The sequence below is a fragment of the Piliocolobus tephrosceles genome, chromosome 1, assembly GCF_002776525.5.
Source record: "Piliocolobus tephrosceles isolate RC106 chromosome 1, ASM277652v3, whole genome shotgun sequence".
Taxonomy (NCBI): Eukaryota; Metazoa; Chordata; class Mammalia; order Primates; family Cercopithecidae; genus Piliocolobus; species Piliocolobus tephrosceles.
The window spans coordinates 132685460-132713362 of NC_045434.1; the positions used below are offsets into that span (position 1 = coordinate 132685460).

Consider the following 27903-nt stretch of genomic DNA (forward strand, 5'->3'; position numbering starts at 1 on the left):
AAATGTATAAGGAGAATAATTTTAAACTCCCAATGGGAAAAAAGGGAATGTGACAGTACAGAGATCAGATGGGATTAAGAATCAAGAAAACTCACTCTGGGAGGAATGTAACAGCATACTAGTATCTTTCTTAGACCTCAAAAACCATTGCCTTATAATTAAAACAAACAAATTAGAAATTACAAAGAAAGCAATGTTTTCAACTATGTAAGAAAACTTCCTATTACATTAAAAATCAAATCAAAAGGCAAAATTCAACATCTGATTCCTCTTCAAATAAAACTTTTCAATTGTATCCAATAAAATGATTATAATTTTGAGTTTATGCTCTCCTAGGGCATTCTCAATGTCTTTGACTTCTCAACTTTGCATTCTGCTTTGCCAAAGGAAAATCATTAATATCAAATTGCAATGATCTATCATGTTACACCAAACAGTACTTAAAAGTCAATGGAATTGAGGTTTTTTCCTTGCTCCAGTAGAAAAGAGGATAGATGGATTTATCAGGAAAGCACTGTTCTACAAACCATCCTGCAAACATCACTAGCATCCTGTGAGAGATCTGCAAATAGGCTTAGCACATCTCAAGAACCCACTGGGATATTAATATTATAAGGTTTCTTACAAGCAAATAAAAATCACAGGCATTGGAGAGAAGACTTAAATTTTATAAAACTCTGAATAATCTAGGCCAGCACAGGAAAAGGATTTTTCAACTTTAGACATTAATACGACTTAGCAATAGTCGATAAAAACAACAGCTGCTGAGCCTGGTAAATCCAAATGAGATTATTAGGTCAAAATCATAGAAATACACAGAGAACATTCCAAAATTCCCAGCACACTGACAATAAAGCACCCAAACCAGAATCTCATTAGGGAAAGAAACATTTTGTTTAGAAATAATTTTTTTAAAATATGACTTCACCATGTGTAACATCTCTGGGATGTTACTAGAGAGGAAAACAGTAAGAATCAAAAGTGTAAACTACTGAACAACAGCTTCCTTCCTTTTATTTCCCTTTCCTTCTCATGAAACCCTACTGCACACACCAAATAACTATGTATTCTTACATCTTGTTCTGCATAAACAGACATTTATAGAGATTTTAAAAATCATCTGGGTGCAGTGGCTCATGACTATAATCTCAGCACTTTGGTAGGCCAGGGAGGGAGGATCATTTGAGTCCAAGAGTTCAAAACCAGGCTGGCAACATAGCAAGACTTCATCTCTACAAATAATTAATAATAATAATAATTAGCCAGGCTTGGTGGCATGCAACTGTGGTCCCAGCTACTCAGGAAGCTGAGGCAGGAAGATAGCCTGAGCCTGGGAGGTCGAGGCTGGAGTGAGCCGTGACAGTGCCACTGCACTCCAGCCTGGGAGACCCCATCTCAAAAAATAAATAAATAAATAAATAAAAAGAAAAAAATGGCCAGGCACAGTGGCTCACATCTGTAATCCCAGCACTTTGGGAAACCAAGGTGGGTGGATCATCTGAGGTCAGAAGTTCGAGACCAGCCTGGCCATGTGGCAAAATCTCATCTCTACTAAAAAAAAAAAAAAAAAAAAAAAATTAGCCAGGCGTGCTGGCATGTGCCTGTTGTCCCAGCTAGTTGGGAGGCTGAGGCAGGAGAATCACTTGAACCCGGGAGGCAGAGGTTGCAGTGAGCTGAGAGTACGCCACTGCACTCCAGCCTGGGTGACAGAGCAACACTCCATCTTAAAAAAAAAAAAAAATCAGTTTTTCAAAACTTAGATAATATTAGAATAAATTTTCTCTTGTATAGATTGTTTTATAATAAGAAAACTACCACTCACTGGTTTTTGTTACCTTCATGCAGAACAGAAAAAGAATCAAAGAAGTTCTAAGATTCCTAACAAATAAAACATGAATTTATACCTTAGACTTATGTTACTTTGAATACTTTGGGTGTTGTTACCCATGATGACCAATTAGCATAAAAGACTTTTCAAGGTTATAGTCTACATGTCTCAAAACGTCCATTAAAAAGGTGAAGGACCACAGTTTTCTTTTACTTGTCTATTTACCGAATAAGGTTGAATTTCAGAAAACGTGAAGACTGAAAAAGTTTCAGGCTATAACAAAAAATGTAGAGGCTTTTGTGATCTTGTCCCGAGAAAGCTATATTCTATTTTGTCAACAGTGCTTTTATTAGATCAATAACTATGCAAGCCTAATTTTTCAGCATTAAGTAATTTGACTCTACTTTTAAAATTACCAGAAAAAAAGTAAATTTAAGTGTAGTTCACGGAACTGACAACTTACAAAAGATAAATCAGGTGGAGCTTGCCTTAATAGCTCCCCCCAGTATATAAGACAAAACAAGTCTAGTGTGAGGACACATAAGCCCTAAGAAGTAGCTGATGTCAGGTTGAAGTAGTTGAATATGCTTGTATATTATAACAATAGCGGATGCCAATACTCATGATGATAGCTTTATGTTAAGTATTTTTATAAGTGCTTATATAAGTTATTTAAAACTCTCAAAAACCCCATGAGATTTTCTCTACTTTACAGATAAGGCAACTGAGACAGTTATGTGACTTATCTAAACATGCAAGACTAGTAAATTCATAATAGTAAAATGAGCATTAATATGAATATTCTTCAAAGCGATCTCTGAGAAAAATAAAAAGTAGCTTAGCTCAATGGAAGGAACAACAGGCTAAACATGGATTCATTCACTCATTCATTCACTCACTCATTCAGTAAATATTTAGTGGCTGTTACGTGGTAAATGGCACTGGAGAAGCAACAAAATAAGCAAAACCAGTGATGTCCTCAAACAGGTGCTATCTCTACCTCATGGAATTTATAGTCTGGTGACACAGACAAAGATTAAACAAATCATCTGTTATTTTATTATAATCATAGTAAGTGCTTCAGATGCTGCGGGGCAGGTAGAGAAAACACCTTGAAGACTCTGAAACTCTTAGGAGACTGAGCCACTGTGAGAACTGAGCCAGAGAGCTCAAAAGCTTGCCCTAGCAGACGATACTCTTCTCTAGTCCCTTAGCTAAAGGTAGGTGCAGGTTCAAGAAATAAATAATAACCAAGATGTCATGAAAGCAAGACATGTTCAAGGCCAGGAGATCTCTGTCTAGTTCCATATTTTTGGTACATGAGAGTAGCCTTGGGATTGCGTTTAAGTTTCAAATGCTCCCAGGATTTTACAACTTTTAAAGGTAAAAGCCATACAGCACATTGAAATTTTTTAATCCATGAATTATTCATTTAAATAATATAATTTGTAGATTATATCAAGAGGACAGTTACAAAAATTATCAGGAAAATTTGATTCTTGGTATAGTCAATACTTTCTGTTCCAAAGAATGTGTGAAGGTGGCTACTTCAGGCACATGGTACAGTAGAAGTCAGGAAAAAGATGGAGGAGACTGAACTCTTATCTGCCTACCATCTGCCTTAACTTTAGCCAAGTTATGCAGCCCCTCAGAAAGTCAGCTTTTTAATTGATAAAAACAGAAATAATTCTACCTGGTCTACTTTCTACGTTCACAGTGATGACAACACCAAAAGTGATGGGAACTCTCTCCGCCCAGGAGGTTTTAGAGAACAGCAGTCCATGAAAGAATAAGCTCCTCACAAACACAACCTCTATTCTCTCTAGGCTAAGAAACCCTACCCAATGAGCCCATAATGTTTTAGCTTTCTGGAAGACAATGAGCTACACTGCCTGGAGGGATTACCTGGTTTCAGCAAACCTCTCCTGTGCAAAATGTCATTATTCTTCCATAGAACAAACAGTACTTCTCCCAAATCCTTTCCCATTTTCAGTCAGAAGACATCCATGCTTAGAAGCTATGATTTTTAAAGTTGTGCTAATATAAAGCACACTCACTGGTAACCTGAAATTTGACGATTTGACCGTAAATCATTTGGTTCAAAATGATCCACTCCTCTGAAAAAGTTAGTAGTTATAGTAAAATGTCAGTAATCACGGTTTGACTTAAGTAATTACCATAGGATCTTCTGATAAAAGGAAACAGAATATTTAATCCTATGACTTTTTTCTAAACTAACTTTTCTACTAGTCTCCTCTACTTCATCCCACTGCCCTACTTGGTCTTGCAATATGATCTCTCTCATCTTCAGCACACCCTCCATACAGTTGCCAGTGTTACTCCCCATAACAAATCGATATAATCTCTCAAAACCTTCCTTGGGGCTCCTGGGCCCTTCCTGGTGAAGCCATATGCTGTGTATAGGGTTATAAATGTATCTCCAAGTTCACCCCTGGCAGAGGCTGTGCCATGGTCAGCAGTGGGTGTTCCAACTCCCACTTCAATGCTCTTGTTCTTTCATTCATGCCACAAAGGGGAAAAGCTGACATGACTGGGGAAGGTTACACTGTGTGGGTTTTTTAAAACTCAAAGTGTGGGGTTGATTCAGACATATTTTCACATTACTGTTAGGGCCATGACAACAGATAACGAAATTGGGAAAGAATACTTCTTTTGCTCATCAAGCAAAAAGAAACAAGCCACATAGGCAAAGAAACAAGAATTTAGAGGTAGAAGGAGTTTCAGGCCCTCATACCACAATGCAATGGGCACATGGATCATTCAGCTTCTATACCTCCAAACATTTGATTCATGTATCACAACTTTATATTCTAAACATAGTATTATTTTAAAACTATACACGTCCCCAACATAAAAATAAAAGCAACATGAAACTTAAAAAAATAATAAACTTAAAAATAATTTTCCAGGTGATGGAATTGAGTAACTGGAACACTTTATTTAATCTTAGGTAATTGATTAAAGATATCCAGAAATGATACAAGAAGATGTAATAAATAAAATAATAAACATGCATGTAGAAGGTTAAAAGCAATTTATGGACAATTTCTCCTGGATCTTATGGAAAACAATAACTTTCACAATATCTGCTAAATATTTAATTATAATTCTAAAACAAGTAAAAGATAAGCATGCATGAGCTGTTTAACTACTTATTTTAAAAAATTCAATGGCCACAATGGCCAGGAGCAAATATTGCAAGTTATTAGTAATCCAAATTTATTTTCATTTAATTAAAAAAAATCTAATATAGGCTAAGTACCTTGAAGTGGGAGAAACCTAGCTGATAAATGTTTCTACTCAAAGGTTAAGTTCAACAATGCAAAATCAAGCAAAAGGATCAATGACTGGTGAACATTCCAGCTGGCTCAAGATTCCCTCCCATGGAATACGCTTCAGCAGAAGTATCTGTCCTTTGCAACGCGCTGTTTCTGCAGCCCTAATTTCTATGTTACACTTTCCATGCAGACTCCCATTAGTCTTTCTTCACCTTCATGACTCCTGTGTAGAATAAGGACTGATAAAGTCAAGGACAATGGGAATTGCAGGGTCCAAAGCAGCCCATACCAGCCCCTATATCCCAACAATGTTGGGCTGGTCCAGTTCTACCATTAATGAAGAAAAAGGAATGCCTGAAAATCTTAGATCTCTTTTTAGCACTGTAAACCATGTAGGAGACGCTTATTACATCTGCTTTGTTCTCTATTTCTATGGTGCCTGTCACCATAGTAACAAGGCATACAGATGAAAAAGTAGGCTAGAAATACCCAAAAATGGGGGGCACAGAGGGCAATATGGGGGAAAGGGCCTTTCACTGATTAAGAGAGAAAAGGTGGCAGGGCAGAGCAAGATGGCCGAATAGGAACAGCTCCAGTCTCCAGCTCCCAGCGTGAGCGACACAGAAGACAGGTGATTTCTGCATTTTCAACTGAGGTACTGGGTTCATCCCACTGGGGAGTGCCGGACAATCGGTGCTGGTCAGCCGCTGCAGCCCAACCAGCGAGAGCTGAAGCAGGGCAAGGCATCGCCTCACCTGGGAAGCGCAAGGGTGAAGGGAATCCCTTTTCCTAGCCAGGGGAACTGAGACACACAACACCTGGAAATTGGGTAACTCCCACCCCAATACTGCGCTTTACCAAGGGTCTTAGCAAACAGCACACCAAGAGATTATATCCCACACCTGGCCGGGAGGGTCCCACGCCCAAGGAGCCTCCCTCATTGCTAGCACAGCAGTCTGCGATCTAATGGCAAGGCAGCAGCGAGGCTGGGGGAGGGGCGCCCACCATTCCTGAGGCTTAAGTAGGTAAACAAAGCCGCTGGGAAGCTCGAACTGGGTGAAGCTCACAGCAGCTCAAGGAAGCCTGCCTGTCTCTGTAGACTCCACCTCTGGGGACAGGACACAGCTAAACAACAACAACAAAAGCAGCAGAAACCTCTGTAGACGCAAATGACTCTGACGGCTTTGAAGAGAGCAGTGGATCTCCCAACACGGAGGTTGAGATCTGAGAACAGACAGACTGCCTGCTCAAGTGGGTCCCTGACCCCTGAGTAGCCTAACTGGGAGACATCCCCCACTAGGGGCAGACCGACACCCTACACCTCACACGGTGGAGTACACCCCTGAGAGGAAGCTTCCAAAGCAAGAATCAGACAGGTACACTTGCTGTTCAGCAATATTCTATCTTCTGCAGCCTCTGCTGCTGATACCCAGGCAAACAGGGTCTGGAGTAGACCTCAAGCAATCTCCAACAGACCTACAGCTGAGGGTCCTGACTGTAAGAAGGAAAACTAACAAACAGGAAGGACACCCACACCAAAACCCCATCAGTACATCACCATCATCAAAGACCAGAGGCAGATAAAACCACAAAGATGGGGAAAAAGCAGGGCAGAAAAGCTGGAAATTCAAAAAAATAAGAGCACATCTCCCCCTGCAAAGGAACGCAGCTCATCGCCAGCAATGGATCAGAGAATGACTTTGACGAGATGAGAGAAGAAGGCTTCAGTCCACCAAACTTCTCAGAGCTAAAGGAGGAATTACATATCCAGTGAAGGAAATTAAAAATCTTGAAAAAAGAGTGGAAGAATTGATAACTAGAATAATTAATGCAGAGAAGGCCATAAACGAACTGACAGAGATGAAAACCATGACACGAGAAATACATGACAAATGCACAAGCGTCAGTAACTGACTCAATCAACTGGAAGAAAGAGTATCAGCGATTGAGGATCAAATGAATAAAATGAAGCGAGAAGAGAAATCTAAAGAAAAGAGAAGAAAAAGAAATGAACAAAGCCTGCAAGAAGTATGGGATTATGTAAAAAGACCAAATCTACATCTGATTGGGGTGCCTGAAAGTGAGGGGGAAAATGGAAACAAGTTGGAAAACACTCTTCAGGATATCATCCAGGAGAACTTGCCCAACCTAGTAGGGCAGGCCAACATTCAAATTCAGGAAATACAGAGAACGCCACAAAGATACTCCTCAAGAAGAGCAACTCCAAGACACATAATTGTCAGATTCACCAAAGTTGAAATTAAGGAAAAACTGTTAAGGGCAGCCAGAGAGAAAGGTTGAGTTACCCACAAAGGGAAGCCCATCAGACTAACAGCAGATCTCTTGGCAGAAACTCTACAAGCCAGAAGAGAGTGGGGGCCAATATTCAACATTCTTAAAGAAAAGAATTTTAAACCCAGAATTTCATATCCAGCCAAACTAAGTTTCATAAGTGAAGGAGATATAAAATCCTTTACAGATAAGCAAATGCTTAGACATTTTGTCACCACCAGGACTGCCTTACAAGAGACCCTGAAGGAAGCCCTAAACATGGAAAGGAACAACCGGTACCAGCCATGGCAAAAATATGCCAAAATGTAAAGACCATCGAGGCTAGGAAGAAACTGCATCAACTAACTAGCAAAATAACCAGTTAATATCATAACGGCAGGATCAAGTTCACACATAACAATATTAACCTTAAATGTAAATGGACTAAATGGTCCAATTAAAAGACACAGACTGGCAAACTGGATAAAGAGTCAAGACCCATCAGTTTGCTGTATTCAGGAGATCCATCTCACATGCAGAAACATACATAGGCTCAAAATAAAGGGATGGAGGAAGATCTACCAAGCAAATGGAGAAAAAAAAAAGCAGGGGTTGCAATAACAGTCTCTGATAAGACAGACTTTAAACCATCAAAGATCAAAAGAGACAAAGAAGGCCATTACATAATGGTAAAGGGATCAATTCAACAAGAAGAGCTAACTATCCTAAATATATATGCACCCAATACAGGAACACCCAGATTCATAAAGCAAGTCCCTAGAGACTTACAAAAAGACTTAGACTCCCATACAATAATAGTGGGAGACTTCTACATCCCACTGTCAACATTAGACAGATCAACGAGACAGAAAGTTAACAAGGATATCCAAGAATTGAACTCATCTCTGCAGCAAGCAGACCTAATAGACATCTACAGAACCCTCCACCCCAAATCAACAGAATATACATTCTTCTCAGCACCACATCACACTTATTCTAAAGTTGACCACATAATTGGAAGTAAAGCACTCCTCAGCAAATGTACAAGAACAGAAATTATAACAAACTGTCTCTCAGACCACAGTGCAATCAAACTAGAACTCAGGACTAAGAAACTCAATCAAAAGTGCTCAACTACATGGACACTGAAGAACCTGTTCCTGAATGACTACTGGGTACATAACAAAATGAAGGCAGAAATAAAGATGTTCTTTGAAACCAATGAGAACAAAGATACAACATACCAGAATCTCTGGGACATATTTAAAGCAGTGTGTAGAGGGAAATTTATAGCACTAAATGCCCACAAGAGAAAGCAGGAAAGATCTAAAATTGACACTCTAACATCACAATTAAAAGAACTAGAGAAGCAAGAGCAAACACATTCAAAAGCTAGCAGAAGGCAAGAAATAACTAAGATCAGAGCAGAACTGAAGGAGATAGAGACACAAAAAAATCAGTGAATCCCAGGAGTTGGTTTTTTGAAAAGATCAACAAACTGGATAGACCGCTAGCAAGACTAATAAAGAAGAAAAGAGAGAAGAATCAAATAGATGCAATAAAAAATGATAAAGGGGATATCACCACCGACCCCACAGAAATACAAACTACCATCAAAGAATACTATAAACACCTCTATGCAAATAAACTAGAAAATCTAGAAGAACTGGATAATTTCCTAGACACTTACACTCTCCCAAGACTAAACCAGGAAGAAGCTGAATCGCTGAATAGACCAATAGCAGGCTCTGAAATTGAGGCAATAATTAATAGTCTACCAACCAAAACAAGTCTAGGATCAGATGGATTCACAGCTGGATTCTACCAGAGGTACAAGGAGGAACTGGTACCATTCCTTCTGAAACTATTCCAAACAATAGAAAAAGAGCGAATCCTCCCTAACTCATTTTGAGGCCAACATCATCCTGATACCAAAGCCTGGCAGAGACACACAACAAAAAAAGAGAATTTTAGACTAATATCCCTGATGAACATCGATGCAAAAATCCTCAATAAAATACTGGCAAACCGGATCCAGCAGCACATCAAAAAGCTTATCCACCATGATCAAGTGGGCTTCATCCCTGGGATGCAAGGCTGGTTCAACATATACAAATCAATAAACATAATCCAGCATATAAACAGAACCAAAGACAAAAACCACATGATTATCTCGATAGATGCAGAAAAGGCCTTTGACAAAATTCAACAGCTCTTCATGCTAAAAACGCTCAATAAATTCGGTATTGATGCAACGTATCTCAAAATAATAAGAGCTATTTATGACAAACCCACAGCCAATATCATACTGAATGGGCAAAAACTGGAAAAATTCCCTTTGAAAACTGGCACAAGACAGGGATGCCCTCTGTCACCACTCCTATTCAACATAGTGTTGGAAGTTCTGGCCAGGACAATCAGGCAAGAGAAAGAAATCAAGGGTATTCAGTTAGGAAAAGAAGAAGTCAAATTGTCCCTGATTGCAGATGACATGATTGTATATTTAGAAAACCCCATTGTCTCAGCCCAAAATCTTAAGCTGATAAGCAACTTCAGCAAAGTCTCAGGATACAAAATTAATGTGCAAAAATCACAAGCATTCTTATACACCAGTAACAGACAGACAGAGAGCCAAATCAGGAATGAACTTCCATTCACAACTGCTTCAAAGAAAATAAAATACCTAGGAATCCAACTTACAAGGGATGTAAAGGACCTCTTCAAGGAGAACTACACACCACTGCTCAGTGAAATAAAAGAGGACACAAACAAATGGAAGAACATACCATGCTCATGGATAGGAAGGATCAATATTGTGAAAATGGCCATACCGCCCAAGGTAATTTATAGATTCAATGCCATCCCCATCAAGCTACCAATGAGTTTCTTCACAGAATTGGAAAAAACTGCTTTAAAGTTCAAAATGAACCAAAACAGACCTCGCATTGCCAAGATAATCCTAAGTCAAAAGAATGAAGCTGGAGGCATCACGCTACCTGACTTCAAACTATACTACAAGGCTGCAGTAACCAAAACAGCATGGTACTGGTACCGAAACAGAGATATAGACCAATGGAACAGAACAGAGTCCTCAGAAATAATACCACACATCTACAGTCATCTGATCTTTGACAAACCTGAGAAAAACAAGAAATGGGGAAAGGATTCCCTATTTAATAAATGGTGCTGGGAAAATTGGCTAGCCATAAGTAGAAAGCTGAAACTGGATCCTTTCCTTACTCCTTATACGAAGATTAATTCAAGATGGATTAGAGACTTAAATGTTAGACCTAATACCACAAAAACCCTAGAAGAAAACCTAGGTAATACCATTCAGGACATAGGCATGGGCAAGGACTTCATGTCTAAAACACCAAAAACAACGGCAACAAAAGCCAAAATTGACAAATGGGATCTCATTAAACTAAAGAGCTTCTGCACAGCAAATGAAACTACCATCAGAGTGAACAGGCAACCTACAAAATGGGAGAAAATTTTTGCAATCTACTCATCTGACAAAGGGCTAATATCCAGAATCTACAAAGAACTCAAACAAATACACAAGAAAAAAACAACCCCATCAAAAAGTGGGCAAAGGATATGAACAGACACTTCTCAAAAGAAGACATTCGTACAGCCAACAGACACATGAAAAAATGCTCATCATCACTTGCCATCAGAGAAATGCAAATCAAAACCACAATGAGATACCATCTCACACCAGTTAGAATGGCAATCCTTGAAAGGGAAACAACAGGTGCTGGAGAGGATGTGGAGAAATAGGAACACTTTTACACTGTTGGTGGGATTGTAAACTAGTTCAACCATTATGGAAAACAGTATGGCGATTCCTCAAGGATCTAGCACTAGAAGCACCATATGACCCAGCCATCCCATTACTGGGCATACACCCAAAGGATTATAAATCATGCTGCTATAAAGACATATGCACACGTATGTTTATTGCAGCACTATTCACAACAGCAAAGACTTGGAATCAACCCAAATGTCCATCAGTGACAGACTGGATTAAGCAAATGTGGCACATATACACCATGGAATACTATGCAGCCATAAAAAAGGATGAGTTTGTGTCCTTTGTAGGGACATGGATGCAGCCGGAAACCATCATTCTCAGCAAACTATCACAAGAACAGAAAACCAAATACCGCATGTTCTCACTCATAGGTGGGAACTGAACAATGAGATCACTTGGACTCGGGAAGGGGAACATTACACACTGGGGCCTATCACGGGGAGGGGCAGGGGGAGGAATTGCATTGGGAGTTATACCTGATGTAAATGACGAGTTGATGAGTGCTGACGAGTTGATGGGTGCAGCACACCAACATAGCACAAGTATACATATGTAACAAACCTGCAGGTTATGCACATGTACCCTAGAACTTAAAGTATAAAAAAAAAAAAAAAAAAAAAAAAAAGAATAAGGTTGCTTTAGGAGGAAGTTATGTTTAAAAGTAGAAGGCAAAGAATTGAACATACTGACATATTCATTCTTTGAAAAGAAATTTAGAACTCATATCTAACATTTACATTTTTCTTTGCTCACAGTAAAAATTTGGTAACCTTAAGGTTGTGGAAGTGCAACCACCCAATTCCAGAGACAGGCAGTCAAACCAGTCATATGGCTGGATATGAACAAAATAATTTACAGCAGTGCTCACTTTTCTTTTTCCCTTTTTTTTTTTTTTTTTTGATACGGAGTCTGGCTCTGTCTCCCAGGCTGGAGTGCAGTGGCGCAATCTCAGCTTACTGCAAGCTCCACCTCCCAGGTTCACACCATTCTCCTGCCTCAGCGTCCCGAGTAGCTGGGACTACAGGCGCCCGCCATCACGCCCAGCTAATTTCTTTTTGTATTTTTAGTAGAGACGGGGTTTCACCGTGTTAGCCAGGATGGTCTCAATCTCCTGACCTCATGATCCATCCACCTCGGCCTCCCAAAGTGCTGGGATTACAGGCGTGAACCACCACGCCCAGCCAGTGCTCACTTTTCAATCAGTTCTATTGGTGACACACAGTCACAAACTTTAGTGGGTGGTTATTTTTGTTTGGTTTTGTTTGTTTGTTTGTTTGTAAAAGCTAGTGAAGTTTTGTATGTGCACAAGTCAATTTTTATGTTTCGATTCTATTGACAAATTTCTAAGGGAATATTTACCAGATATGCCACTTAATGGAGAAGTGAAACCAATCCAAATAGTCAAACCTCTGCATGGGTAGCAGTAAAGATTTCTATCGGAATTCTTTGAGAAATAGGACCTCCTGGGTAGAACCCTCGATGGGGAAGTTAGAGAATCTGGCCTTGATACCCTATTTTACAGACGGTTTAAGAAATGCCTTCAATTTTTTTTCACCTGCAAAATAAAAGTGTGCTACTAGAGAAAGTAAGAATTATTTACATGTGGCTTATCGACCTCACGGACTTATCACAGAAAAATTGTATTGAATACGTGATTTCTTAGTGCCTCTCCCAGCTTATAGCCTCAATAAAACTTTCTGAACCAAATCAAAAAAAAAAAAAAAAAAAAAAAAAAGAGAGAAAAGGCTAGAATTTCTTCTTTCAGAGTTGCCAATGCATTAAGGGGTAATTCTAACTAGAAAAATAGGTTTTCTTTGCCTTTAAGAGAGCAACAATAGAAAACACCCCAAAATTTCAATAAATATCAATGTTTCTAGGAGACAGTCTTGCTAGGCTTCTGAGATTTTAAAGCCAGATGTATTAAAAACCTTGAAGGGGCTGGGCGCGGTGGCTCACGCCTGTAATCCCAGCACTTTGGGAGGCCAAGATGTGCGGATCACCTGAGGTCAGGAGTTTGAGATCAGCCTGGCCACGTGGCAAAACCCCATCTCTATTAAAAGAATACATAAATTAGCCAGGCGTGGTGGTGGGTGCTTGTAGTCCCAGCTACTTGGGAGGCTGAGGCAGGAGAATTGCTTGGACCCAGTAGGTGGAGGTTGCAGTGAGCTGAGATCACATCTCTGCATTCCAGCTTGGGCAACAAAGTGAGGCTCTGTCTCAAAAACAAAACAAAACAATCTTGAAGATGCTAATTGAAACCTTTAAACAGCATCCAGTTTTGGAAATGACGTCTTCATGCCTGACTGCTACTTAAAATGTTTAGTTACTTTGTAGTACTAAAAGTTGAGACATCTGTTAAGGAAGTGTGGTTGGGAAGATAACTTACTACAATGAATATTTTCCTAAAGGTGACAAGTTTATCTTCCAAGTCTCTGTATAAAATGTCCCCAAAGGAAATCACTGGGGTTGGGGTGGGGGATGGCTGATGCTTCACTCTAAGGGAGTCACTGCTTCTATGAAAGAAACAGGAACATTCTCTGCTGTCCATTGGTTCAGACCTTCAAAGGCACTATCAGTTCCTAACTGTTCTTTGCCATGCCAAAATTTCATCTGTAAGGAAAGAGAAATCTTCCTACTGCAAGACCTCTGCTTCTTAATATGCTTTTTACTCTCCTGCCACCAGCCAGAGTTCTCCTTGCTCATAATTTTCTAGGACATTTGGAATACTTGAAATGTTATTTATCTTGTGATACTGGTCAGGAAACAGGACAAGAAGCCCTATCAGCCACATAAACTACTTGGGGAGGTTTTACTCTGTGTAAATAAAAATGATGCATGTCTTAATCCATTCAGGCGCCTATAACAAAATACCATGAACTGGGGTGGCTTGTAAACAACAAACATTTATTTCTCGCAGTTCCAGGAGTTAGGAATTCCGAGATCAAGATGTCAGCAGACTTGGTGACTGGTAAGGGCCAGTTCCTCATAGATGGTGCCCTATTGCTGTATCCTCACATGGTGGGAGAGGCAAACAACCTCCCTCCAACCTCCTTTATAAGAACACCAATCCTGGATAGGTGTGGTGGCTCATGCCTATAATCCCAGCACTCTGGGAGGCTGAGGCGGGTGGATCACTTGAGGTCAGGAGTTCGAGACCAGGCTGGCCAATATGGTGAAACCCCATCTCTACTAAAAATACAAAAATTAGCCTGGTGTAGTGGCATGTGCCTTTAATCCCAGCTACTAGGGAGGCTGAGGCAGGAGAATTGCTTGAACCCAGGAGGTGGAGGTTACAGTGAGCCGAGATCATGCCGCTGCACTCCAGCATGGACAACAGAGCAAAACGCTGTCTCAAAATTAAAAAAAAAAAAAAAAAGAAAAGAAAAGAAAAGAAAAAGAACACCAGTCCCATTCATGAGGGCTTTGCCTTTGCAATCCAATCATCTTCCAAATGTCCTACGTCTCATCACTGTCGCCTCAGGATTAGGTTTCAACACATGAATTCTGCTGGAACACCAACACTCAGACTCAGATCACAGCAATGCATATACAAAATAATCAGGAGAAACACTCTAGCTACTTGCAATTTTTTTTTTTTCTTAAGTGACAGGGTCTTGCTATGTTGCCCAGGCTGATATGTAGTGGCTATTTATAGCATGATCATAGTGCCACAGCCTTGAACTCAAGCCTCAAGCCTCCCTTACTAGACCTGGTGTTACTTACACATTTTAATAGAAAAAACAATAAATGACTTTGTGGGAATCTTAGGTCCTTGATTCAGTGATTAATTAGTTGTGACACTGTGGAAAATTTTTACTTTGCCTTTCTCAATCTTAGTATCTTACCAGTTAAAAGAAATGACTGAAATAGAACAGGGGTATGAGCTTGCGGATTCTAAGGATGATTTCAAGGCATGTTGAAATTGTACACATATGAGTATGTGTGTATTCTGGGAAAGACCTTCAAGTATATCCATAATATGAAAAAGTTAAAAATTAAAAGTACCCTCTCAGGTTACTTCCACACAACTCTGGAATACCATGACTCGAATCAACTTACCCAAATAAACTCAAAGCTGGAACTCAGACTCAGGTGAGCATAATACTCGGTATCAAAACTGCCCACCCCAGAAATGCTGTCCCTGACGGTATACTACCTAATCCCCACCAAGAACCACTCTCTAGTCCTTCACTCTGTTTGACTGTTCTTCAGAGCACTTTGTGGCATGACATTATACCTTGCATTTGCCTATTTCCCCTCCTCTAGCATATACGCTTCATGCAAAAAGGGTTTTTTCTGTTTTCTCTGTTGGATTTTTTTCCCTGTGCCTGTTAACAGTGCCTGGCACATATTAAGTGCTCAAAAAATCTACTGAATGAATTAATTTTTTAAAAATCTGTAAAATGAAGCATGTCGGAGCAAATACTCAAATACATTAATTTTCTTTTCAAAAACTCTAGGGCCTGCTATGAGCCGTGCACTCTACCAGGCATTTTATGAAATTGTCTATCTCAATCTTCATACTAGTACTTTAAGGCAAGTTTCCCAATCCTTAGAGATTTTTCTAAAATAATACACCTGTAAAAAGGAGCCAGGCAATCTATTATAGAAAAACCTGCTTTATCAGGATTCGAGTGCCAGATCTGCTGGTAACTGTGTGGTTCACTTACATAAGCCACATATCCCCTCAGGAACTCAGTTTCCACGTTTGTATCATGGGGATAATGCTTGTACCCTCTACTGCAGGTCATCAGGAAAATAAATGTGAATATGAACACTTAATAAGTTAGCAGTGATGGGCAAATGTCTATCATAGTAAGTGATGTGTTGGGGGGGTTCTGCAGAGATTTGCTATAAGCTGTTTTGCTATATGAAGGCAAGAGAGCAGGGGACAGCTATACAGTACTCTCTTAAACAGGAACAGAATGTCCTGAAATCCAGAGGGCCCCAGGAAAGGCTCCCAACTCAACGAGGTGATGGCCAGGCCCAACTCCAACCTGTTGTCTACTCCTTTCCCTCTCAATTGCATTTATCTGTAAAGAAAAAAAAATATGTCCCAAATCTAGCCCAGGACCAAACCTTTTTGCATGCTGGAATTCACAAACTCTTCCAAGAAATTAGCTTTCTTGATAAACTGCTTAAGCATTTTCTTTCCCAGTGGGATTAAGACTTGTTCTTAGAAACCAGTCACTCACTCACCCAGATGACTGTCAGTCAAGCGTCTGGTTATCTTTAACCAATGTTCTTTTCATATCTAGTCTAATAATGGGTATCAAAGAATTGTGTACAATTTCTTACTATTCTAGGTGAGTTTGTTCGTGCATTCTTAAAATGGATGATGGTAACTAAATCACTTTGGTATCAAATTAGTTTCTATTAGGTATATTTATAAAGGTGATGTTCTTTTTTGTTATTGTTTTTTGTAAAAGAGAGTCTTGCTCTGTCACCTTCGCTGGAGTGCAGTAGTGCTATCATAGCTCACTGCATCCTTCCACCTCAGTCTCCTGAGTAGCTGGGATTACAGGCTCCAGCCATCATACCTGGGTCCAAAAGAGTGATATGTTCTATCCATGCTCTTTCCCTATCTGATATCCCTGTGTACACCAAGGGGGAATCTTTAAATTGGCCTACTAGGGACCTAACAGTTGATACCTATTTGACTGAAAAATTTTCTTTAGTGTCCAAACCAGTGATCTTCAAGCTGGGGTATGGGGCTTGGGAGTCTTATTTGGAGTGATTGACAATGTGGTGGAATCTACTTCTAAATCAATTAACCCTGCCTAAGAGGACCTCCTTCAAAATACATATTGCCCTACTTGGTCTTTCCAACCATATTCTTTTTCCCCTTTTCAAATTCACCCTTTTACTGTAGTAAAAAAGAAAGGCAAACATCTTATTTCTCAGGAGTTCACTTATGGTGCATTGTCTTGGGGTATAAAAATCTCCAGGCCCCCAAGCAGAGGGCCATTTTGAAATAACCATAGGATTACAGATACCGACAAAGTGAAAGACTTTCAGGCCTGAGAAAAATCCTTTTGGGAGTCAGAGTAAAGTTTCTATTTCTTTGATTAGATCAACACTGGAGGAAGACCTAATCAAACCGTCAAGCAATAGAACATTGAAAAGTCGTTTTTGTGATAAATCACCAGATATCTTTGGGCATATAACTCAGGAGTTTAGAAGACAGAATGGAATTATACTGACTTCATTCCCATGTATTTATATGGCAAGACTTCTTAAGCACTTCCATTTAAAAAGAAACACTTGCTTTGATTATATGTGTTGTTCTGGTCAATTGTGTACTAGTGAAAAATCATAATAACAATTCAAAAGAAATGTTTTTCAACATTTAGAGCCTTATTGTCACAAGTACTTTTTTAAAAACAAATATACTGAGTGTGTGTGTTTGTGTGTGTGTGTATGTCACAAAAGTAAGACATGATAATCAATGAAAAACTTTCAATCATAACAGTGTTACATTTTTATAGAATAGTTTTATAGAATAGAAGAGGAATAAAATGAGTTCCATGAGAAAAAAGATCTATGTAAAATTCCTGACTTTTCCAGAAGAGCTTATTTTTATATTTCTTAAATGGATGATGAGAGACATCAAATTACTTTGGTATTTAATTTAACTTCCATTGGGTACATTTAAAAGAGTGATTTTAAAACCCAATAGTTATAACATTAGAAATGCAACTGTCTGCAACTATTCAAAATTATGATGAAAAATTTCAGACATTAACTTTAAAAATGTATGAGAACAAATCGTTTTTCAAAATTCTTGTAGAGGATACTCAAAAACATTCAGAGATATTGTTATAAACTACTTATAAGCCAAGAAGAGCCTGTGTTAACCATCTAAAATTTTGACTTCTAATAGAAAGCCAAAGTCAGGATTATTTCATTAAAGTACAAAAGCCATCTCAAGCATCCCCTACAAGTTGCTACATCTGGAACTCTGAACACAGTAAGTGTTCCATAAATCCTAGCCCATAAACAAAGTACTTTAGCTATTCAACCGATATCTATTAACAGCATGTATAATATACCTTGTTACTTCTAACCTTCAAGGAGATATTCTTTAAAATTTTATGCAAATACCAGTCAAAAGCACGTTATTGAAATGAAGCCCTAGACTAGGTAATAATTATGCTAATTTTATTCCCTAATTCTCTTCTGGATATCCACCGCATGCCCACAGTATGCCATGTATGACGTCTGGCCCAGGAATCCAGGAAATGAACAAAATATAGTGTTTATCATGAAGAAGCATCCAGGAGGAGGCCAAGATGTTCCTTAGCCTAGGTACTATGATAGGTATAGCTCAGAAGCGGCACAGAAGAGGGAATGAGGAGCTGTTGGGGGTGACAGGCAGAGAGAAGGTGTCAGGAAGGGTCTTTCAGAAGAGGTATGCTTTAACTGAACCTTGAAAGATGGTCGTGTGCTTGTCAAGAGGATCCCAAATAAAGGGAAGGAACAAAGCTATGGAATGAAGCCATCTGGCTATCCAGAACCTTCCTCCCTGTACTGCAAATAGTTTAGGACAGCTGGTATATGGGGGTGTGACCGCACACTGTGTCTATGGTACATGCACTGTGGACACAGAGATGACAGAGTGGCAAGAGATGAAGCTGAAGAGCTGCAGAAGTCAGACAAAGGAAGACTTTCTCACATGCCACACCATGGTGTTTCGACTTAATCCTGAGGCACAGGGAGCCATTAAAGGCTTATTAAACCAGGCAATTATGGGATGAGATTTGTCTTTTAGAAAGATTACTTTCTGCAGTGTGGACAATAAATTTGTAGGTGATGGTGGCAGAGACTATGCTCAAGACTACAAAGTCATTATCAGTTAGAAGATAACTGGCAGTGTTCCTGAAGACTCACAGCAGAAAATGGGCTGTAGAGGAAGGGCAGTGATAGAAGGACTTGAAGGCTATAGACTCTAGACAAATGGGTTACCAATCCTATAAGAGGACTGTAGGGAGAATAAAGCAAGGAGAAGCCCAGAATGAGTTCCAAGAAACTTAGGATACATACTTGGGTAAATAGTATTGCTGCTGGCAAAAATACACAATCTAAAGGTGAACAGAAAATTCTGAGGAAAGCATCTTCAATACACTAACTCCAGGCCCTCATTTGTTCTGTGAGGTAGGTGGCATGGATATTATTATCCCCATTTTATAACTACTTGGTGTATTAGTCCATTCTCACACTGCTAATGAAGACATACCCAACACTGGGTAATTTATAAAGGAAAGAAGTGTAATTGACTCACGGTTCTGCATGGCTTATGGGGGCCTCAGGAAACTTACAATCATAATGGAAGGCATCCCTTCACAGGGTGCCAGGAGATAGAAGGAGTGCCCAGTGAAGAGGGAAGCCCCTTATAAAACCATCGGATAGTGTGAGAACTAGCTCACTATCGCAAGAACAGGATGGCGGAAACTGCCCCCATGATTCAATAATATCCACCCAGTCCCTCCCACGACATGTGGGGATTATGTAAACTACAATTCAAGATGAGATTTGCGTGGGCACACAGCCAAATCATATCAGTGAGGTAATATTATTCACCCACTATCACATGCAGCAGTTTGGGCACATTTACTACACACCAGACTTGAGAGCAGTTCAACAAGGGAGACAAAGCTCTTGCTTTCACAGAACTTATATTTTGGTGGGGGTGAGGGGAATAGAGCGTAAACAAGCAAGCAAACAATAAACCAAGGTTTGAAAGACTATGATGGGAACATAGGTAGGGGGTATGGGTACTTTTGGCCAGGGAATGTATTTCTGAGGTCACATTTGAGCTGACTCTCGAGCAGAAAGTAGTCATGGAAATTTACAAGGGAAGAGCATTCCAGGCAGAAAGAACAACCGAGAAGCCCCTGAGGTAGGAAGGAGCTTGGTGTGCCACTGAGGGAGGAACTGCAAATACCCGGGCAAATCCGAAGCAGGAAGTCCAAGTTACAAGGGCATTCCAGGGAAAGGGAGGGTGAAAGACTCTGGCACCTTAGGGCACCACTGGCCAGCATAAACTCTCTGGGATTGCCTGCAAACCTGACCACCATGCACAACACTGTGCCTCTGAGAAACAGCATGATGACTGAAGGAAACCAAAATATTGCACCCCAAAATATACTTCTTTGACATATTTTGAGATGGCTGTTAGGAGGGCAAAACAGAAGTAGGCCTGTAAAGCTGTCATTTATTGGGGAGATTTGTGTCTGTAGAGTATCTGCATTAATGCAGCCAGGCTTTCTCTGAGGCCCCACCTTGTCTGTCTGGATCTAGGAAAGATTAACTGAGAGTCTGACAGATTTAAAGGTCTGAAAGAAACATTTACCATCTATTCTATCTGAGGGCTGCTACCAGAGAGGTTCATTTAGATAACAAGACCACCTTTGCTGGCCAGGCCTCCTCTTCTCTCCTTCCCATAACCTGTCTTGCCACCATAACCTGATTTACCACCATTACTTGTTTTTAGCCATGCTCTCAGCCCCTGTTCTTTCTGTTACCTCAAGATGGTATATAAGCATTAACCATCTGGCCATTTCTTTTGAGTTTTTAAAATATTTTATACGACTCCTGTGCATACATGTGCACATAATAAAATTTATCAGCCTTTTTTTCCTGTGAAGCTATTATCACTTTGTTTCACAGACTCAAATTATCAAACCTTCAGGGAAAAATTTAAGCTTCCCTACATGATCCACAAATGCTTCTCAAAGACAAGTCATTGCTTAGCTTAGGATTGCTTATTTTAGCATTGAAATGGGGCCAGGAATAAACTCAGTTTTGTTAAGAGAAATGAAGTTAAAATCTTTAGATGAACAGAATTTATCTTAAATTTGTCGACTCAGAGCAAGAAACATTCTTCAGTGCAATGGCTCATGGTTTAACCCCCAAGGCTCAGTCATGCCATACCACAATCCATGTAAAATACCACAATACGTGGAAGATGCATCAAAGTAGAGTGTTCCCTGCCATCCTCCAAGGCTGTTACAGGGATTACAGAGGCATCATTTCCCCCACAAACTCCCCTAATAGCTCAGCGGGACACGGCAAGGAGAAATGGTACCTTCTAACGCACCTGCCAATAGCACCCCCTGCCATGCTGGTTCTTGTCTGTGCAAAATGGAAAGGTACAGAGGGACTGGCCGTGGGGGTTGTCCACCGTCATTGAGAAGGCCATCCCATGCCTAGTCCAGTCACCCAACCCTCTGAAACACACTGCTCATACTTCCCATCCTGTGGTCATTTTCCACTGCTGCTTTATGGGCTACTGATTTTTTTTTTGCCAACAGTCTTTCTCCATTCAGCCACATGGTTTCAAATTCCACTGGCTAAGGATGATGCAAATCAACCCTCTGACCCTCTACAAAAATATACTACTTTACAGTGCCGTCTCAGATGCATCTGCTTGTTGTATGAAGACAGCATCTGTATTTAAAATTTGCTAATATAGCCCAAATAAACTGTAAAAGCATTAGATTATTCCTGAGTGTCACATTGAGAAGTTACACATGATATACTCTAATTTTATTTATTATTATTTTTTTGGAGACGGAGTCTTGCTCTGTTACCCAGGCTGGAGTGCAGTGGCATGATCTCAGCTCACTGCAATCTCCGCCTCCCGGGTTCATGCCATTCTCCTGCCTCAGTCTCCCGAGGAGCTGACACTACAGGCACCCGCCACCACGCCTGGATAATTTTTATTTTTTTTTTGTATTTTTAGTAGAGACGGGGTTTCACTGTGTTAACCACGATGGTCTTGAACTCCCGACCTCAGATGAGCCGCCCGCCTCAGCCTCCCAAAGCGCTGGGATTACAGGCATGAGCCACCATGCCCGACCGATATCTCCTTTATAGCAACCTCACAGTGACAACGTCTCATCTGTTTGCAGTGAGTGATTGATTCACCTGTCCTTCCCAGTACGGTCCCAGATCTTCATGAGGGTGGGGACCATGTACATTTTTGCTCATCATCATTGCCTGGCACAAACTAGATGCTTAATAGCTACTGAAGAAAAAATACTGTGAAATATTTTAAATGGTGATAATGTTTACCTTCTGAGAGTGGCTCAGCCAAAAACAATTCAAGGCTGAGGAAGGTTAAGGCTTAAACATTCTGTACATTAACCATTCTGTACTTTGTTATATCAAAATATATAGAAAAAATTTTGCTATCACTTGGGTGATAAACTGATTTTACAGATTTTTACAACTTTAAAAAAAACAGAATAAGTACTGATTTTTGAAAAGGCTCACACAGGTTAGGCCAAATTAAAAAAGAAAAGCTACCACTTTACTGAGGACAGTATTAAGCACTTTATATACTTTTTTCATTCAACCCTAACAGTCAGCTATTATCCAGTTTACAGATTAAAAAAACTGAGAAAGAGAGAGAGACTATGGTTGCATACTGAGGGAGGATTTGTGTCCAGATCTATTTGATTTCACAGGCCATGTTTTCAGGCTAAGAATAACTGCTGACATTGAGTAATAATGTCTTGCTCCCTGACACTCAAAAACCTCATCTCCTCCCATGACAAGATACAACACAGCAGTCTGATAACACCAAGTAGGGTAAGTGCCCAAGTATTTAAAATATTAATAGGATTTGGGGGCCAGTGATGTTGTAGCAAAGAAACTAGACAATTCAAGGAAAAGAAATAAGGAACAATATAAACAGCATTTACTGAAAGTGTGTTTTACGCCAGATACTACATTAGATGTGTTAATGTATAACATTTATTTTAATCCTAAGACTCCTGTGAGAAAGACAGTGTTAGTCAAGGAAAAAGAGGGTTAGGATAGCCATGGTGTTTGGATACCTCCAAAATTCCCCACTTTTTGCTAAGGATCTGAGCCTCTCTCTTTTTTTTAATTTAGCTAGGAATAAGACTGTCTGGAATAAGGATAGTATTTCCGAGTCTCTATTCCAGCTACCTGAGGTCATGTTACTAAGTTCTACGCAATGACATATAACAAGAAGTATATGACAGCATCCAGGAATTTTCCTTCAGAGACCATGGGCTCTTGCATTTCCCCTCCTTCTTTTTTCCTTCTTTCCTCCTTTCTGCTACTTGGAACTTGGGGGTGATGGCTGAAGCTCCATCTTGGGATCATGAAGCTGAGGGCCTCATCTTATTTATGGTAGATGATCCAAAAGGTAGAATCAGCCTAGTTCTCAGAAGACTGTAGAACCATCACACCAGCCATAGATAGCCTCTCTGCAAGTTTTTTTAATGTGAAAGAGAAACAAGCATCATTTTGACTAAGCTATTGTTCTTTGCAGTCTCTGTAGCTGGCAACTAATTTTAACTAATCCACAACTCATCCAAAGTGATGGCACAGAATTCTGAATCAGGCCTGTCAGTCTGCAAAGTTTGTTCTCTTAGGTAAAACCTTGAAGAACTCTTGCTTGTAATTTGCAAGAGACTTTGAAAAAAAAAAAAAGTTTCAAAATGCTGAAAAGGAATCTGACAGAATAAGGAAGGTTCGAATATGCTCTTAAATCTGCTACCTGAGAAAGAATCAAAAGGAATATGCTACTCAACAATAAAGAATGTGGTCTCCATCAGAGATGAGCAGAGGAAGATCTCAGTCACCTGCATGGAGCTGGAAACAGAAGAGAAATAGAAGCTGTGCAGCTGGCAGTGTCTGTGAAAGATGCTGTGCTTGTCAGTCGAAGAACAGGCATTGCAGAACGGAGCCCTGGAAGTGGTCACAGGATGACAGATGAGAAGAAAGAATTTAAAGGGACTCTTAAATTTAAAAAAAGCAAGAGATGAAGTTTAAATATATACAGTCTAGAAAGAAACAAGCAGAATCACATGACCCATATCAAAAACGTCAAAAAGGCCAAAGGGAAAGGTCAAAGTTGAAGCCCTGACAACTCATTTTTATTAATTTCCTTTACTCAGGTTCTCGGCAGCATTGAAGGAGTAAATGTAAATTGTGTTGCAATTCAGTAGACTCCTAAAGGAAAGGTAGTCATAGAACAGGGAGTTTACTGTTACCCTTTGTTCAGTTTCTAAATGAACCACAGTGATAAGAACTCAGGAGAGTCTTATCTAAATGAACCACAGTGCTAAGTACTCAGGAGAGAGATCAATGATTGGAGCCAGGCCTAATTTTATTTAAGATCAATCTTAATGATCAGAAAAAGAAAAATAGGTTATTATGTCTGCCAAAAGCATTAGTTTAAACACCAGAGAAATTAAGTCATAATAAAGGCATGTAGGAAGTTTAGAAAATATGGATGGGGAATAAAACAAAAGTAGGCAATAGCAATAAAAGGCAGCAATATGAAAACAGATATGACGCAAATTAGAAGGCATTTTACAAATGGTTAAATAAATTCTACACTACAACTGGGTCTCCCAAATTCCTCTTGAACGGTCACAGGTCTGAACTGTTTGCTGATGTACCCAGTGCTCTGGGAGTCAGGATAGCAGTGGGGAACCTGCTCCATGCAAGGCAATGCAAATCATTCCACCAAGTGTGTAATAATATGACAGAATCAGAATGCATTCATTTCTAAAAATATCAGTGTGTGGTAGAAGGATGCTGGGAAGGAGAAATAAGAGTAAAATTTGAGAATTCAACTTTAGAGACACATCAAATGAAAATCGGGGATTGGATTAAATGGCTATGAATAGTAAAAAATCCAGAAAACATAAAATACTCAGGTACCATCAGAAGAATTTGAAAACTAAAATACAAAAACAAAAACCCTTGTTTATCAGAAAAAGTTTGGCTAAAGCAAGGATGTTCTAAATTATAAAATATTTTCCCCCTTAAACTTCAGAAAACAACAAAAAATAACAAATTTCAGGCCACTGCAGGAAAATGCTCACATAGATTAGCCTAAAATACTTGGAGGGCTTAGTATCCTTTAAGTTTTATTAAGCCCCTTTTCATTTCAATTACTGTTGGTGTTTTCATTCTGAGGATTCTGAAAATTAAAATAGCAATGGGAAATTGTGATAGCGGTAGAGAAGAGATTTAAAAAAGCAAATCTCAACCAGTCAAATGAAATCATTCAGAATGCGAAAAGATTCATAATAGGCTGAACACGTTAGAACACCTTACCAATTGAAGAAAAAGAGAACACGTTTCAAAGAATGGTAAACTTAATTCCTACAAGCAGATTTAAAATTGTTTTGGGGGACACTAAGGCTAAGGAAAGTGCCATGACCCAAGGGTGCACTCAATGACATCATCACCCCCATTCTCTACCAGAATGAAGGGACCTCTTTTTAGCTTACAGAAGTATCAGACATATTAGGGTTTATATTCTAAAATTACACAGGCCCAATTACCTTGGAGGGTTGGCTGTCACTTTATATTCTCTGAGTAGAGCTGCTGACAAGGAAAGCCAGGAGAAAAAGAAAGTCGCCCCGGCACCCACAATTCAAAGAGCATTTGGGTTCACACCTGTAATCCCAGCACTCTGGGAGGCCGAGGTGGGTGGATCATTTGAGATCAGGAGTTCGAGATGAGCCTGGCCAACAAGGTGAAACCCCGCCTCTACTAAAAATATAAAAATTAGCCGGGCGTGGTGGCGGGCGCCTGCTGAGGCAGGAGAATCACTTGAACCCAGGAGGTGGAGGTTGCAGTGAGCGGAGATTGCACCACTGCACTTCAGCCTGGGCGATAGACTGAGACTCTGTCTCAAAACAAAACAAACAAACAAAAACAAAACAAAGAGCATTTGGGGTTCTCAGGAGTGTAGCCTGTACACATAGAGGGTACTGGAATGGTTTAAAAAATTATACTGCAGTTTGACTTCTTTTCCATCCTCACTCCTACACCTAGGTTTAGGGGACAGAATCATCTGATCAAGATACATTTGTTTTTACATTTCTGGTGTGTTCTGGAAAGACTATTATATCATTTGCAAATGGGTTAAGTCTTTTAATAAAAATCATGCTATTTAATGTCTTAATATACGCTGAACAAATTGTTTTAATTTGGCTATATATTTACAATTTAAAATGTTCATACTTATATCTTTTATCAGTGGGACGTTTTGTTTGTTTTGTCTTTAGGCGAAGTGAATTTCAAGGAAGTTCACATGTCGGTTTTGTTCTTTTAGAGGGGTGTCTTTTTGACCACAAAGAAAAAGTCTTCCACAAATGTCATCTAAAGGCAATCTATGGACGTTAGGAAGTCAGTTGAGGACACAGATTAATGAGCCAATACTGAGCCTCCTCCCCTCTGACCTTTCAGCACCTGCTCAACTAAGCGCAGGGGAAACTCTTGAGTCTTCTTTTTAAATTGGTATCACTTGCCCCTTCTTTCTCAAACAAATCAACAGCCAACACCGCCACCAAATTATAGGTAAACAACGAGTATCCAAGAGCGTAAAATAGTTCCCAATAAACAGCGCCAGTGCAGGGGGCAAAAGAGAGCAACCTAATGGGGGCACCCTCAGGGGAGTTGCGCTCACCTGGAGCGAGACGACAGCCTGGGAAAGTGGAAACCCCTTCCCGCCCCGCCCCGAGGACTCACGCTCAGGTGCAACGCCAAGACTCCCGGGGGAGACAGAGGGAACTGCCTCCGCGCGACCGCCCACTCCTCTTGCCCCAAATGACCCCAGCATACAGGAGAGGTCCTCTGAGTGTGGGGCTCTGTCTCTCCCGAAGGCAGGGAGCAGAACGAAGCCGCCACTCGTCTCTGCAGCCGCGCGACCGACCCGCAGCCTGACTCGCAGGTGAGGCGTGGACAGGTAACCGCACCTGCTCGGCCAGCCCCACCTGCTGCGTCCCCGTGCCCGGTCCTACTCCTCCCCACCTCGGTCGGCGCGACTCCCCCTTCTGGAACCGGGGTGTCACGCTCCGACCTACCTGCGCCACTCCAGCCCCGGGCGCCCGCGCTCCCCTCGGCGTGCTCCTGGGCCGCTCCGGGCGCGCAGGCGGCGGCCCCGCGCCTGCACTTTCCCGGCTGCCGGCGGCTGCGGGCTCAGCGGGAAGCCCCGGCGCTGCCCAGCTCACCGCCTCCGACCGGCTCCATTGTGACGCGGCGCGTTCCGCCGGCCAATGGGCGCGCGGCGGCGCGAACCGCTGACTAAGTTCGCGGGTGGAGGAGGAGGGGACTGGGCGGAGGCAGGGCGCGGAGGCGGCGACCACGGCGGTGGCGGTAGCAGTGGCGGAGGTGGAGGAGGAAGAGGAGGAAAAGGCTGCAGCCGCTTCGGTAGCTGCTCCTGCTGTGAATTTTTCAGCTGCCTGGGCCTGAGTGTTTGCCCAGCTCTGGGGCTGCGGGAACCGGTGACTCACCTCTCACTGCTGGAAACAAAGCGCAGCTGCTATCTCCCCGAGCGCGCCATGTGGCCACCGCGGCCCCCTCGCCCAGCCTCGGATCTGCAGGAGGCAGCGCACAGCCACACGCCCCGCGGAGCAGCTGGAAAGAGCGGGGACTGCTTTCCAGAGGCGGGAGGGACAGGGGCTTTGGTGTATACCCCCGGCGCGCCACACCGGTGACCAGCAGTACACAGCGTGTGTCGGGCCCCAGCCTTCTCACGTGCGCGCCCCTGAGTAACTTGGCATTTATATAACGCGTGTTGAACCCTGAGGGAAAGCTAGGGCGCGAACGCGGGAACCTCCTCTTCGACAAGGAAGTCCCCTTACCTTTCTTTACCCTGCTTAGAAAGGTTGCAGGGCCCAGCCCCTGTG

The 27903-nt window shown here is 41.0% G+C and overlaps 1 protein-coding gene across 2 annotated transcripts in view; it reads right to left on the reverse strand.

Annotated features, from left to right (window-relative positions):
- LRRC8B (leucine rich repeat containing 8 VRAC subunit B) overlaps positions 1-27257 on the reverse strand; it is a 79056-nt gene extending 51799 nt beyond the window's left edge. For both annotated transcript variants that reach the window (XM_023207980.2, XM_023207972.2), the window contains exon 1: positions 27079-27257. The gene's annotated coding sequence lies outside the window, so the exon portion shown is untranslated. The remainder of the gene's footprint in view (positions 1-27078) is intronic.
- Between the last annotated feature and the right edge of the window lie 646 nt (positions 27258-27903).